This window comes from Salvelinus fontinalis, chromosome 29 (assembly GCF_029448725.1).
Source record: "Salvelinus fontinalis isolate EN_2023a chromosome 29, ASM2944872v1, whole genome shotgun sequence".
Classification (NCBI taxonomy): Eukaryota; Metazoa; Chordata; class Actinopteri; order Salmoniformes; family Salmonidae; genus Salvelinus; species Salvelinus fontinalis.
Window position 1 is genome coordinate 41084723 of NC_074693.1, and position 12425 is coordinate 41097147.

A 12425-nucleotide genomic window follows, 5' to 3' on the forward strand; every position below is an offset into this window, starting at 1 on the left:
ATTGGAATCTCCGCTTTAGGTATAATGCCAGGAACCGCTTGTGGATTTGACAGCTCTAATGCAGATCCACTCCAACACTGCCAAAACAACCGCTATGCGGATGTCTGCTGAAGCGGATCTGTTCGAACAGAGCCCTAAATTAACAAATTAGGTCTATTGACAAAGCCAGTTACAGACATGTCATTTTCTAGCCCAAAGGCCGGCAGATGGCGATATTGAGTCGTTTCATTTTACCGTCCAAACGCATTGTATGCAGCCAGTAATCCACTCGTATCCCCTGTGGACCGGTTTGTGCATAAAACATTCTCCATTCAGGTTGCAAAGGCTTCCATTACCTCCTTAAATGTATTTTATGGTGAGAAGGAGGAAAAAAGGTGGGAAATATGCATACTTTCTTTATGAAACACCATTTTCCACTACCACACTAGAGTGGCTATTGCCTAGGAATGCTACCTCCCGATGTTGCACCCCCTTTTAGCCAGGGGTGAACAACAGACTGCTGCAACCTGATTGGCTGAACACAATATGCAACATCTCAGATTAGCATTTAGCCACTCTAGCATGATAGTGGAAAATTGTGTTTCATAAGGAAAACATGCATATTTTCCCCCAAGAAATGTGCCATCTAGGGGCAGTGCTAGCTGTGCCACCAGAGATTCTGGGTTCGCGCCCAGGCACTGTTGCAGCCGGCCGCGACCGGGAGGTCCATGGGGCGGCGCACAATTGGCCCAGCGTCGTCCGAGTTAGGGAGGGTTTGGCCGGCAGGGAAATCCTTGTCTCATTGCACACTAGCGACTCCTGTGGCGGGCCGGGTGCAGTGCATGCTGACCAGGTTGCCAGGTGTACGGTGTTTCCTCCGACACATTGGTGCGGCTGGCTTCCGGGTTGGATGTGCATTGTGTCAAGAAGCAGTGTGGGTTGGGTTGTGTTTCGGAGGACGCATGGCTCTCGACCTTCACCTCTCCCGAGTCCGTGCGGGAGTTGCAGCGATGAGACAGGACTGTAACTACTAACAATTGGATACCACGAAATTGGGGAGAAAAAGGGGGGTAAAAAATAACAATAATAATTAAATTATTATTATTTTTTAAATTAAAAATGGCCTTCTCGCAAGCGGTTCCTTGCATTATGCCTAAAGCGGCATTAAGAGAAATCCCATGCAGCCTTGTTCACAAGTTTGACCACTGGAATGTGAGATGTAATCTACACCTCCAATAGTTAGGGAAGAATTTAAAGCCTTTGCAGCCTGAATGGAGAATGTTTTAGGTACGAGTGTATAGCCGGCCGCATTCAATTAGTTTGGAAGGTAAGATGAAACGACTCAATGTCGCCATCTGCCGGCATTTGGGCTAGTAATTCTTCAGCTACTGGGCTTTTCCTGCCTTCTTGTTACTGCTGTTATTTTTGACTGATCTATGGATTGAAGGTCAAAGGGTCACTGCCACGTGAGAAACTTCTGAACAGGCACCACCCACCCTGACCAGGGTTAAAATACTATTTGAAATAATATCTTAGACTTTTGCTACGCTTGATTGAGTTTGCCAGTTTCAATGGAACTCGTAGAAAAGTCCCAAAAGTGCAAACCCACCAACCTAGCACTCCAGGCAGACTAAAGCAAACACTCAAACTATTAATATGATTTCAAATATTATTTGAAGCCGGGTTTCCACCCACGGTGACCCAAAAAGTAATGGTATGACCAATGTTTTGGGTATGCAAATTACCGTATTTGTGTTTTATGGAGCTAGAGGGCAAATGCACCACAGTTGCGATATGGTTTTGGATATCTTTGGAACCTTACTTTTATATAAGCGAGAAATAATATTTCAAATGTCACCCGTATTAATAAGACATTGACAGCTGACCCTGCTTGTCAAATGCTCACCCAAATATTGAGGTTTCCAAACAAGAAAAGACATGATAAAAATGTGTGGGCGGTTCATTTAAAATAGTTTCACTGATTTACTTAATTGTTTTGAAATGTTTGTCAAACCATACTAGTGAAGCAGAGATCTCTTTAGGAGTCATTTTACTGTAGAACATGTGTTCCTCAACTTCACATAAAGGTGATGTCACTTCTGTAACGATAAAAAGCCTGTGTGGCACTCTTTCCCCTCTCTCTAAGACTTTTCTTTCACTACAGGTGCTCCCACACACCACCACCCACTTCAGACAAGCACCTACACGACCTACACCAGCACTTGACAATACATCATCATACTCCCTGGAAATACATAGAAAAGGTGCGAAAGTGAATCCAGGAACAAAGAAAAGGCGCCAAAGTGAATCCAGATACATAGAAAAGGCGCCAAAGTGAATCCAGGAACATAGAAAAGGCGCCAAAGTTAATCTATCTAGTTAATCAACCCGTACTAACACAGATTATTAATGTTTGACCCACCCAAAACTTTCAAAAAATGTTAGAGGGACACCTGGAAACATGAAGATAGGAAGACGCCAAGCCTACATCTATCGAGCAACACATCAGTCATTCCAGGGGACATTACTATACAGCACCTGAAGGAGCAACAAAAAGAACTCAATCAGGACGTAGAGCTAATTCTCACCATGCATCAGACGAGACGGTGGAAAGTGGCCCTTCTGGCTGTCCTTAGGCTGTCTTTATTCCGAGTAACTATAGCATCATGACTCAACGTGCCGACTGAACTATCAGAACTGAATGTTTCATACTGCCACTGGGAAAAGGTGTTTTGTTCAGTGGAAATTGGTCACACTTTTATAACAAGTCTAGATTTGGTTCAAACAGGTTTCTTGGAATAAAGTCATTGGGGGCAAAATAAGGAATTATAGGATGGGATCATATGACAACATGTGACATGTCAAATATGGAATAGGTTGGGGGTATTTGTTCTTGTGATCATGCCTAAAATGTATTGCGATGCAATCTGAAGAGGATTTAAAAAGTAAGGAAACTGTAAGTGTAGGAGTACGAGTAGGATAAAGCTAATTATAAACTGGGTGGTTCGAGCCCTGAATGCTGATTGGCTGCAAGCCGTGCTATATGAGACTAAAAAACACGGGTAGGACAAAGCATTTATTTTTACTGCTCTAATTACCAGTGGTGGAAAAAGTATCCAATTGTCATACTTGAGTAAAAGTAAAGATACCTTAATAGAAAATGACTCAAGGAAAAGTGAAAGTCACCCAGTAAAATCCTACTTGAGTAAAAGTCTAAAAGTATTTGGTTTAAAATATACTTAAGTATCAAAGAAAAGTAAAAGCATAAATCATTTCAAATTCCTTAATTTAAGCAAACCAGACGGCACCTTTTTGTCGTTTTTTAAAACATTTACGGATTTGCCAGGTCCATGCTCCAACACCCAGACATAATTTACAAACGAAGCATGTGATTAGTGAGTCCGTCAGATCAGAGGCAGTAGGGATGACCAGGGATGTTCTCTTGATAAGTGTGTGAATTAGACAATTTTCCTCTCCTGCTAAGCATTTAAAATGTAACGAGTACTTTTGGGTGTAAGGCAGAATGTAGTGAAGTAAAAGTAAAAGTAATCAAAAATATAAATAGTAAAGCATAGATGCCCCCAAAAATACTTAAGGAGTATTTCGAAGTATTTTTACTTAAGTACTTTACACCACTGCTAATTATGTTGGTAACCAGGCATCTCGGGGGTTTGTGGTATATGGCCATCATATGGCCGTCATATGTTGTATCCAGGCACTCTGCATTGCATCGTGCTTAAGAACAGCCCTTAGCCGTAGTATATTAGCCATACACAGTGCATTCAGAAAGTATTCAGAATCTTTCATTCATCTTTCCCTCGATCCGGACAAGTCTCCCAGTCCATGCCGCTGAAAAACATCCTCACAGCATGATGCTGCCACCACCATGCTTCACCATAGGGATGGTGCCAGGTTTCCTCCAGAAGTGACGCTTGGCATTCAGGCCAAATTCAATCTTGGTTTCATCAGACCAAAGAATCTTGTTTTTCATGGTCTGAGAGTCCTTTAGGTGCCTTTGGCAAATTCAAAGCGGACTGTCATGTGTCTTTTACTGAGAAGTGGCTTCCGTCTGGCTACTCTACCATAAAGGCCTGATTGGTGGAGTGCTGCAGAGAGGGTTGTCCTTCTGGAAGGTTCTCCCATCTCCACAGAGGAACTCTGTAGCTCTATCAGAGTGACCATCAGGTTCTTGGTCACCTCCCTGACCAAGGCCCTTCTCCTCTGATTGCTCAGTTTGGCCGGGTGGCCAGCTCTAAGAAGAGTCTTGGTGGTTCCAAAACTTCTTCCATTTAAGAATGATGGAGGCCACTGTGTTCTTGGGAACTTTCATTGCTGCAGGCATTTTTTGGTACCCTTCCCCAGATCTGTGCCTCGACACGATCCTGTCTCGGAGCTCTACGAACAATTCCTAAGACATCATGGCTTGGTTTTTGCTCTGACATGCACTGTCAATTGGTGTGTGTATAGACAGGTGTGTGCCTTTCCAAATCATGTCCAATCAATTGAATTTACCACAGGTGAACTCAAATCAAGTTGTAGAGATATCTCAAGGATGATCAATGGAGACAGGATGCACCTGAGCTCAATTTCAAGTCTCATAGCAAAGGGTTTGAATACTTTTGTAAATAAGGTATTTCAGTTTTTTGCAAAAACATTTCAAAACCTGTTTTCACTTTGTCATTATGGGGTATTGTGTGTATATTGATGGGGGAAATGTTTTATTTAAGCCATTTTAGAATAAGGCTGTAACATAACAAAAAGTGGAAAAAGGGAAGGGGTCTGAATAGTTTCCGAATGCACTGTACCACACTCCCTCGGGCCTTATTGCTTAATCATACAGGCCAGTCTAGGACACAGCTCTGTTATTTGTTGTTTACAGTTATCTATCATCTGGTATTTACCTAAAAATCAAATAAACACCATGACCTAATTACTTGTTAAAACAAACACCATTACCTACCATTTATCACCAGATCCCCGTCATTTGCGTGAAGAAAAGACAGAGAATAGGGGGGGGCGGAGGTCGGGCTGCCTTCTGAGACTCCGTAGGCGAGCGAGTAAACCCTCACTGCCATCTGTTCTATTGGCCAACGTGCAATCATTGGAAAATAAAATCGATGACTTACGAGCAAGATTAAACAATCAACGGGACATTAAAAACGCTAATATCTTATGTTTCACTGAGTCGTGGCTAAACGACGATATGAATAACAAACAGCTGGCGGGTTATACACTGTATCGGCAGGATAGAACAGCAGCCTTTGGTAAGACAAAGGGCGGCGGACTATGTATATTTGTAAACAACAGCTGGTTCACGATATCTAAGGAAGTCTCGAGGTTTTGCTCGCCTGAGGTAGAGTATCTCATGATAAGCTGTAGACCACACTATCTACCTAGAGAGTTTTCAGTATTTTTCGTAGCTGTCTACATACCACCACAGACTGATGCTGGCACTAACTCAATGAGATGTATAAGCAAACAGGAAAATGCTCATCCAAAGGCTGCGCTCCTAGTGGCCAGGGACTTTAATGCAGGGAAACTTAAATCCATTTTAACCAAATTTCTACCAGCATGTTAAATGTTTAACCAGAGGGGAAAATACTTGGTTCCACCTTTACTCCACACAGAGATGCATACAAAGCTCTCCCTCACCCTCCATTTGGCAAATCTGACCATAATTATATCCTCCTGATTCCTGCTTACAAGCAAAAACTGAAGCAGGAAGCACCAGTGACACAGTGAAAAAAAAAGCGGTCCGATGAAGCAGATGCTAAGCTACAGGACTGTTTTGCTATCACAGACTGGAATATGTTCCGGGATTCTTCTGATGGCATTGAGAAGTACACAACATCAGTCACAGGCTTCATCAATAAGTGCATCGATGACGTCGTCCCCACAGTGACAGTATGTACATACCCCAACCAGAAGCCATGGATTACAGGCAACATCCGCACTGAGCTAAAGGGTAGAGCTGCCGCTTTCAAGGAGCGGGACTCTAACCCGGAAGCTTATAAAAAATCCCGCTATGCCCTCCGACGAACCATCAAACAGGCAAAGGGTCAATACAGGACTAAGATTGAATCGCACTACACTGGCTCCGATGCTCGTCGGATGTGGTAGGGCTTGCAAACTATTACAGACTATAAAGGGAAGCACAGACGAGAGTTGCCCAGTGACACGAGCCTACCAGGCGAGCTAAATTACTTCTATGCTCGCTTCGAGACAAGTGACACTGAAACATGCAGGAGAGCATCAGCTGTTCCGGACGACTGTGTGATCACGCTCTCCATAGCCGATGTGAGTAAGACCTTTAAACAGGTCAACATTCACAAGTTCGCAGGGCCTGACAGATTACATTTACATTTACATTTAAGTCATTTAGCAGACGCTCTTATCCAGAGCGACTTACAAATTGGTGCATTCACCTAATGACATCCAGTGGAGCGGCTTACCAGGATGTGTACTCCGAGAACGCGTTGACCAACTGCTAAGTGTCTTCACTGACATTTTAAACCTTTCACTGTCTGAGTCTGTAATACCAACATGTTTCAAGCAGACCACCATAGTCCTGTGCCCAAGAACATTAAGGTAACCTGCCTAAATGACCACCGACCCGTAGCACTCACGTCTGTAGCCATGAAGTGCTTTGAAAGGCTGGTCATGGCTCACATCAACACCATTATCCCAGAAACCCTAGACCCACTCCAATTTGCGTACCGCCCTAACAGATCCATAGATGATGCAATCTCTATTGCACTCCACACTGTCCTTTCCCACCTGGACAAAAGGAACACCTATGTGAGAATGCTATTCATTGACTACAATAGTGCCACAATAGTGCCCTCAAAGCTCATCAATAAGCTAAGTACCATGGGCCTAAACATCTCGCTCTGCAACTAGACCCTGGACTTCCTGACGGGCCACCCCCAGGTGGTAAGGGTAGGTAACAACACATCCGCCATGCTGATCCTCAACACGGGGGACCCCTCAGGGTTGCGTGCTCAGTCCCCTCCTGTACTCCCTGATCACTCATGACTGCACGGACAGGCACGACTCCAACAACATCAATAAGTTTGCCAATGACACAACAGTGGTAGGCCTGATCACCGACAACGATGAGACAGCCTATAGGGAGGTCAGAGACCTGGCCATGCGGTGCCAGAACAACCTCTCCCTCAACGTGACCAAGACAAATGAGATGATTGTGGACTACAGGAAAAGGAGGCCCGAGCACGCTCCCATTCTCATCGACGAGGCTGTAGTGGAGCAGGAGGAGTGCTTAAAGTTCCTTGGTGTCCACATCACCAACAATCTAACATGGTCCAAGCACACTAAGACAGTCGTGAAGAGGACACCACAAAACCTATTCCCCCTCAGGAGAATAAAGATTTGGCATGGGTCCTCAGATCTTCAAAAGGTTCTACAGCTGCACCATCGAGAGCATCCTGACTGGTTGCATCCCTGCCTGGTATGGCAACTGCTCGGCCTCCGACCGCAAGGCACAACAGAGGGTAGTGCGTATGACCCAGTAGATCACTGGGGCCAAGCTTCCTGCCATCCAGGACCTCTATACCAGGCTGTGTCAGAGGAAGGCCCTAAAAATTGTCAAGGACTCCAGCCACCCTAGTCATAGACTATTCTCTCTGTTACCGCATGGCAAACGGTACCAGAGCGCCAAGTCTAGGTCCAAGAGGCTTCTAAACAGCTTCTACCACCAAGCCATAAGACTCCTGAACATCTAATCAAATGGCTACCCAGACTATTTGCATTGCCCCCCCGCCCTACTCTTTCACACTGCTGCTACTCTCTGCTATTATCTATGCATAGTCACTTTAAGAACTATACCTACATGTACATATTAACTCAATTACCTCGAATAACCGGTGCCCTAGCACATTGACTCTGTACTGGTACCCCCTGTATATAGCCTTGCTATTGTTATTTTACTGCTGCTCTTTAATTATTTGTTATTTTTTTTCTTATACATTTTTTTAAACTGCATTGTTGGTTAAGGGCTTGTAAGTAAGCATTTCACTGTAAGGTCTACACCTGTTGCGCATGTGACAATTAACATTTGATTTGATTTGAATTTTGTTTAATAGCAGAAGGTGTGTGCCACATGTTTTCAAACACAAGGAAAATACCTATTGAAAGGAATTTAAAAATAAAATATACCCAAGTCTATATTTCTGTTAGGAGTGTGTATCGGAGGCGAAGTCAGGTGCAGGAGAGCAGAATGTAGTGAACAGGCGTACTTTTTATTCCGGTCAAAAGACAGCACAAAAATAACATAAAATGTGCCCAAAACACGGAACATAGACAAAAAGTAATGCGCGTAACAATATCCATAGTATCAAAATACACGTAACACAAACAATCCTACACAAAGACATGATGGGGAACAGAGGAATGAATACATATGAATTGATTGGGGAATGAAAACCAGGTGTGCAGGGAACAAGACAAAACAAATGGATACATGAAAAATGGAGCGGCGATGGCTAGAAAGCCAGTGACGTTGACCGCCGAACGCCGCCCGAACAAGGAGTGGAGCCGACTTCAGCGGAAGTCGTGACAATTTCACTTAAAAGAGATTCATCAGGTGTGATTTCTTTATCACCGTACAATTTGCAATATGATTCGTCCATCTTGATAGTAAATTAAATAAATGTTAGTATTTCCTTTGAAACCACCTTTAGGTTAGCGTTTAACCAAAACAAATAAAGTTGTTTTATGATGAGACATAGTTTCCTTTTCAGGATTATATCTCTTTTTTTGATCATGACAGCTGATATCAGATAAGAAAAATAAGATGCCCCAGGAATGTAGTTGAATATCACCCATGCACCGAAGTGCCTTTGAACGTCGTCTGGTCTTGTAAAGTTTGTTTGACCTTTCAAAGCTTTATAGAAAGATGGAGGAGGATGTTGAAGTGAATTTGACTGTATATGCAGGATTGCATTGTGCTGTGATGCTTTCACTAACAAGTGACTAGGATGCATGACAGAACACAGGAAGCACATTCCCTCAGTAGTTGATTCACAGCTGGCACGTCTAATGTAAGGCACATCCTTAAGGATACGCCCTCACTATGAATACAGATAGAATTGAATAGATCTTTATCCGTTTGACATTTGCACGGAAATCCTTCCCTCTGATGTCTAAGCGCCCAACCCAACACCCCCCCACACACAAACACATAACAGTTTGGGAGCAACACAGGGTCACCTGCAGAGCAGTGGCCCCTGGAAAAGTTTGGGGGTTAAGTGCCTTGCTCAAGGGCACAATGGCAGTAGGTAGCACATAGGGTATATTCCAACAACCCTCCAGATAAGAGGTTATAAACACGTTAAAATGTATGCACTCACTACTGTAAATCTCTTTGGATAAGAGCGTCTGCTAAATTACTCAAATGTAAACACCATTACTTATCGTGTATCAATCAATCAAACCAGCATTGGACTCCTAATAAGTCTTCATTGGATAAGCGCACACTCTGTGGAAGTACAGTGCTGTTCACCTCCTAATTCAAACCCCTTTCTTGGCTCTATTTACTTTACTCATTTATTTAAATTATATTTTACCTTGGCATTCATGACAGTCCCAAACAATGACATTCATTAGGAGTCAACGTTAGCGTTTTGTCATTCTTGCACAGCACCATAATGCATCTAGAAAGTCAATAGCGGCCAGTGAACAACAACGTTTTCTTCGAAAGGAACAGAACGGCGTGAGACATGGTGGGACCTCAATATCATACCTCCCATACAGTGTCCCTATGCCACCTGTTTCACAGTACACAAGTTAAGTAGACATTAACTTCACTCATGGCTAAACCTAATCATTCATTAACATCCCTCTATAGATATGTACTGTACATGAATCATTCCTCATGCCTTTGATCTACAGTAAGAACCTCACATGCCTGGTCTAACCACCAGAGACATAGGCCATATACAAATACATACAATATATCTCTATATATGGCCAGGGGCGAAAATCTGATATCAACCTTGGAGGGGACAATTACATGAAATTTTCTCAAGAGCAATTCCTGAGGGGGACACCAAAAGTAGTGCTGTAACACATAGCATACGTTGTTAAATGTATATTGAGGAACCATAATTCCTACAACTGGATAATTGATAGGTACAGTAGTTAACTGAAGGGTTTTCCCAACTTGTTCAAATGTTTAAATCATTATAATTCTACTACTAATAATAGTTATAGCAGTGCTCCTTACCAGTCCAGTATGTATGCAGGTATTCGTACTTACAACCAGCAATATCAAGAAAGGTCAGTAGGTGACAATGGTACTGTACACTATGGGTGTAGTTTTCATGGTGTGATCACATCTAAAAGAATCTCCATTGAGACCCATCACAAAGTTGGTCTCCGTATTGAATTGACCTTTTAATTTGACTTTTTCTGATACATTTATATAGTCATTAAATATGTGCACCTGGCCTGAGTCTACTACAATATCTTTGCAAGAACAAAAAGCTTAAAATAAGTACAGTTCTAAAAGCAAGATAACTACTTCAATGAAAAACCCAAACAAATCAAACAAAATATCCTTCAGTCAGTGTCTCAACTCTTCAAACAGCAGCTATGTGTAACGGCAGTCCTCCTCCTCTTCATCTGATGAGGAGGAGTATTGAGGGAACCAAGGCGCAGCGTAGTGAAATGACATTTTATTAACGAAAACACGAACTTGATTAAACTAACAAAAAACAACAAACGGTGTACACAGACCTAGACGACGTACTTACATAAAACAAGAAAACGCACGAATAGGAACATAGGCTACACAAACCCAACAAACCGTAAACAGTCCCGCGTGGTGTACAGACACAGACACGGAAGACAATCACCCACAACGAACACTGTGACAACGCCTACCTAAATATGACTCTTAATTAGAGGAACGCCAAACACCTGCCTCTAATTAAGAGCCATACCAGGCAACCCAAAACCAACACAGAAACAGAAAACATAGAATGCCCACCCAACCTCACGTCCTGACCAACTAACACACATAACAAACTAACAGAAATAGGTCAGGAACGTGACATAACCCCCCCCATAAGGTGCGAACTCCGGGCGCACCAGCACAAAGTCTAGGGGAGGGTCTGGGTGGGCATCTGACCACGGTGGTGGCTCAGGCTCCGGGCGAGGTCCCCACCCCACCATAATCCATCCTAGCCTCCATCTCCCCCTAAGAATGTCCACCCTCATTTTACCCCCACAAAATCCCCTTAGTAACATCAATGACAGGGACAGCACCGGGACAGAGAGATAGATCAAGACAGAGGGATAGCACAAGACAGAGGGATAGATCAGAATAAAGAGGTAGATCAAGATAGAGAGGGAGATCATGATAGAGGGGCAACTCCAGACTGAAAGGCAGCTCCGGACAGAGAGACAGCTCTGGACTGAGGGGCAGTTCTGGGTATATAGCCGTTTCTGGCTGAAGGGCAGCTCATGGCTGACTGACGAATCTGGACGCTCATGGCAGGCTGACGGCTCTCGACGCTCATGGCTGGCTGACGGCTCTCGACGCTCATGGCTGGCTGACGGCTCTCGACGCTCATGGCTGGCTGACGGCTCTCGACGCTTATGGCTGGCTGACGGCTCTCGACGCTCATGGCTGGCTGACGGCTCTCGACGCTCATGGCAGGCTGACGGCTCTCGACGCTCATGGCAGGCTGACGGCTCTGGACGCTCATGGCTCTCTGACGGCTCTGGCCGCTCATGGCTCGCTGGCGGCTCTGGCAGATCCTGTCTGGTTGGCGGCTTTGGCAGATCCTGTCTGGTTGGCGGCTCTGGCAGATCCTGTCTGGTTGGCGGCTCTGGCAGATCCTGTCTGACGGACGGCTCTAGTGGCTCCTGTCTGGTGGGCGGCTCTAGCGGCTCCTGTCTGGCGGACGGCTCTGTAGGCTCATGGCAGACGGGCGGCTTTGCAGGCTCATGGCAGACGGGCGGCTTTGCAGGCTCATTGCAGACGGATGGCTCAGATGGCGCTGGGGAGACGGATGGCTCAGATGGCGCTGGGGAGACGGATGGCTCAGATGGCGCTGGGGAGACGGATGGCTCAGATGGCGCTGAGGAGACGGATGGCTCTGGCCGGATAAGGCGCACTGTAGACCTGGTGCGTGGTGCCGGAACTGGAGGCACCGGGCTAAGGACACGCACCTTCATACTAGTGCGGGGAGCAGGGACAGGGCACACTGGACTCTCAAAGCCCACTCTATACCTGGTGCGTGGTACCGCCACTGGTGACACCGGGCTGAGGACAAGCCCATCAGGATTAGTAGGGGGAGAAGAAACAGTGTGTGCAGGGCTCTGGAGACGCACAGGAGGCTTAGTGCGTGGTGCCGGAACTGGAGGCACCGAACTGGATACATGCACTACAGGGAGAGTGCGTGGAGGAGGAACAGGGCTCA